This window comes from Triticum aestivum, chromosome 1D (genome assembly GCF_018294505.1).
Source record: "Triticum aestivum cultivar Chinese Spring chromosome 1D, IWGSC CS RefSeq v2.1, whole genome shotgun sequence".
Lineage (NCBI taxonomy): Eukaryota > Viridiplantae > Streptophyta > Magnoliopsida > Poales > Poaceae > Triticum > Triticum aestivum.
In genome coordinates, this window is record NC_057796.1 from 440,894,479 (window position 1) to 440,898,995 (window position 4,517).

Genomic DNA, 4,517 nt, shown 5'->3' on the forward strand with positions numbered 1-4,517 from the left:
CTCGGGTTGGCCGACGGGCGGCGGTTGGACATGTCCGGCGGCGGAGGGTCTGTCCGGCGGCGCGGAGAGGGTTTGATCTAGGGTTAGGGATGGATTTGATCCGGAATTTCGGGGGAGGGGGTGTATATATAGGTAGAGGGAGCTAGGAGAGTCCAAATGAGGTGCGATTTTCGCCCACACGATCGTGATCGAACGACCGAGAGCATGGAGGGGGTTTGGATGGGCTAGTGTGCTGATTTGAAGGGGTGTTGGGCTGCAAGACAAAAGGGGCTTCGGGGTTACACGGTTAACCGTTGGGGCATCAAACGACCTCCAAATGGAACGAAATTTGACGGGCGGTCTGTCGGTGCTATACCAAAGCCACTCGGCAAATCTCGGCCCATTCCGAGAATGTTTTTCTCCCGCTCACGAAACAAGATCTGAGAGGTGCAACGGGTGCGTGTGGGAGAGGTTGGGCTCAGAACGGACAACGGAGAGAACCGGCGGAACCCGAACGGATGCAAGTTTTGAAAAACATGCACATGAAATGCAGATGATGACATGGCAAAAAGCAACACGCAAGCAGCTGACATGGCAAGGACGGCGAATAACTGGAAGACACCTGGCGCATCGAATCCGGGGCGTTACACCTTCCACATCAAAAATTCTGTTTTTATCATTTACCTACTCGAGGACAAGCAGGAATTAAGCTTGGGGATGCTTGATACGTCTCCAACGTATCTATAATTTTTGATTGTTCCATGCTATTATATTATCTATTTTGGATGTTTAATAGGCTTTATTATACACTTCTATATTATTTTTGGGACTAACCTATTAACCCAAGGCCAAGTGCAAATTGCTGTTTTTTTGCCTATTTCAGTGTTTCGCAGAAAAGGAATATCAAACAGAATAAAACCTTCGGGAGCGTGATTTTTGGAACAAACGTGATCCAGGGGACTTGGAGTGGACGTCAAGAAAGAAGCAAGGAGACCACGAGGCAGGGAGGCGCGCCTGCCCCTGGGCGCGCTGCCACCCTCGTGGCCCCCTCGCAGCTCCACCGACCTACTTCTTCCTCCTATATATACCCATGTACCCCGAAAACATCCAGGAGCACCAGAAACCCTATTTCCACCGCCGCAACCTTCTGTACCCGTGAGATCCCATCTTGGGGCCTTTTTCGAAGCTCCGCCGAAGGGGGAATCAATCACGGAGGGCTTCTACATCAACACCATAGCCTTTCCGATGATGTGTGAGTAGTTTACCACAGACCTTCGGGTCCATAGTTATTAGCTAGATGGCTTCTTCTCTCTCTTTGGATCTCAATACAAAGTTCTCCTCAATCTTCTTGGAGATCTATTCGATGTAACTCTTTTTGCGGTGTGTTTGTCGAGATCCGACGAATTGTGGGTTTATGATCAAGTTTATCTATGAACAATATTTGATTCTTCTCTGAAATCTTTTATGTATGATTTGTTATCTTTGCAAGTCTCTTCGAATTACCAGTTTGGTTTGGCCTACTAGATTGATCTTTCTTGCAATGGGAGAAGTGCTTAGCTTTGGGTTCAATCTTGCGGTGTCCTTTCCCAGTGACAGCAGGGGCAGCAAGGCACGTATTGTATTGTTGCCATCGAGGATAAAAAGATGGGGTTTATATCATATTGCTTGAGTTTATCCCTCTACATCATATCATCTTGCCTAATGCATTACTCTGTTCTTATGAACTTAATACTCTAGATGCATGCTGGATAGTGGTCGATGTTTGGAGTAATAGTAGTAGATGCAGAATCGTTTCGGTCTACTTGTCGCGGACGTGATGCCTATATACATGATCATGCCTAGATATTCTCATAATTATGCACTTTTCTATCAATTGCTTGACAGTAATTTGTTCACCCACCGTAATACTTATGCTATCTTGAGAGAAGCCACTAGTGAAACCTATGGCCCCCGGGTCTATCTTCTATCATATAAGTTTCCAATCTATTTTATTTTGCAATCTTTAATTTCCAATCTATATCATAAAAATACCAAAAATATTTATCTTATTATCTCTATCAGATCTCACTCTCGTAAGTGACCACGAAGGGATTGACAACCCCTTTATCGCGTTGGTTGCGAGGTTCTTATTTGTTTGTGTAGGTACAAGGCGACTTGTGTGTAACCTCCTACTGGATTGATACCTTGGTTCTCAAAAACTGAGGGAGATACTTATGCTACTTTGCTGCATCATCCTTTCCTCTTCAAGGGGAAAACCAACGCAAGCTCAAGAGGTAGAAATGTGCTATCCTTAGAATGCGATTTTATTTTGTTTGCTTGCTGTCTGAATAATATCCCAAGATCTGAAATTCTTAAATGTTAGAGAGTCTTCACATAGTTTCGTAATTATTCGAATACTCATTGATCTTCACTTATATCTTTTTGGAGTAGTTTGTCATTTACTCTCGTGCTTCACTTATATCCCATGAGTAAATGGTTGAATGAATTGAATATCATAAATCTGTATTTTTATATGTTTCATATGCTTATACCATAGGGAGTAATGACTTCACATATAAGAAGTAGAGGTGGTAAATTTATTGGAAGTTAGCAAACATAGTATTGGTCACTTGTACAATTCATGAAAGAATATCGAAGGAAGAGAGATTTCACATATAAATATACTATCTTGGACTTCTTCTATGATTGTGAGCCCCATTAATTATTTTCAAACTTGATCAAATTAGCTGAAGTTGGACAAGGAAGACAACTTAATGAGTTATGTTTGGGTATATTTGTATAGAAGTTATATTGTTATAGATCCTCCAACATGTGGTGCTTGCTTTTTAGAATCTTTTGCTAGCTAAAATTTCTGTACTAAGTAGAGATACTACTTGTGCATCCAAAAGCCCTTGAACCAAGTTTCTTCCATGAGTGTCCACCATATCTACCTTATTGCGGTATTTACCTGCCGTTCCAAGTAAATTTGCATGTGCCAAACTCTAAACCTTCAAATAATAATCTGTTTTGTATGCCGAATCGCTCATGTAGCGACTAGGGGCTGTCAGTATCTTCCATGCCAGGTGGGTTATTCTCACAATGAGTGGACTCCGCTCATCATTCACGAGAAAATGGCTGGTAACCGGGATGCCCAGTTCCATGCTCAAATCAAATTATAATTGCAAACAAAACTCCCCCAGGATTGTTGATATTTGGACGGTACCCGTTGTTTCGGACCAGCTGTGGAATGTACTTGTTGGTGGTGGGGGAGTAAAAACTTTACCATTCTGTTTGGGAACCGCCTATAATGTGTCTAGCATGGAAGATAGTGAGAACTCTTGGTTGTTATGTTGAGAATGAAAGCATACCTCTCAAAATTATTTTCATCTCTGTTTTAAAAGCTTCGAGCTCTGGCACCGCTGCAAATCCCTGCTTCCCTCTGCAAAGGGCCTATCTTTTACTTTTATGCAAGAGTCAGTAGTATTCCTTATCATTCCAACCTACTCTTTAGTTGGCAAGCATCATGTGATGGGGAAAGACCTAAGCATATATGACCATTCTAATATATTTGATCATGAATTACTATTGTTGACAATTATCTATATGATAAATAAGTTGGGAGGCGAAACATTAAGCCCCTATCTTTCTCTGTATTCAATGGATGCTATTTGTTCTAAAAATATGCTTTGAGTGGTAGCAATCATGGAAGACTATATGGTAATTGAGTTTGTGGGATTTGCTAATCAAAGCTCTTACATAGACCCTTCCTGAAAATAAGATGAATTGCAATTTTTTGATGACTGAGAACCTAGTTTGTTAGTTTTCAAGAATGTTTATGATCTATGCTTTAACATGTGAATAGCTTACTACTTGATCACGAGAAGTTTTATGAGATGAGCTACTATTATGATATATAATGGTGCTACAAAAAGTGATTGAAATTATCATTGATAAAACTTGTGCACTTGCTAGCATTCACACATCATAAATTATTTCTTTTATCATTTACCTACTCGAGGACGAGCAGGAATTAAGCTTGGGGATGCTGATACGTCTCCAACGTATCTATAATTTATGAAGTATTCATTCCATGTTTACAACAATTCTATATGGTTTTGGTATGATTTGATTACAATTAACCCGGACTGATGCTGTTTTCAGCAGAACTACCGTGGTGTCGTTTTTTGTGCAGAAATAAAAGTTCTCAGAACAAGCTAAAAATTTACGAAGAATATTTTTGGAAAATATAAAAAAATACTAGAACAAATAGATATCAGAGAGAAGTCTCGAGGCAACCACAAGGTGGAGGGCACGCCCCCTGCTTTGTCATCGCCTCGTGGGCCCCCTTGACTTGTCCCCGACACCAACACCTCCAATAAATCCCAAAACCTCCAGAAATAAACATAGATCGGGAGTTCCGCCACCGCAAGCCTCTGTAGGCACGAAAAACCAATCGGGAGCCCATTCCGGCACCCTGCTGGGGGGGGGACCATCACCGGTGGCCATCTTCATCATCCCGACGCTCTCCATGACGAGGAGGGAGGAGTTCACCCTGGGGG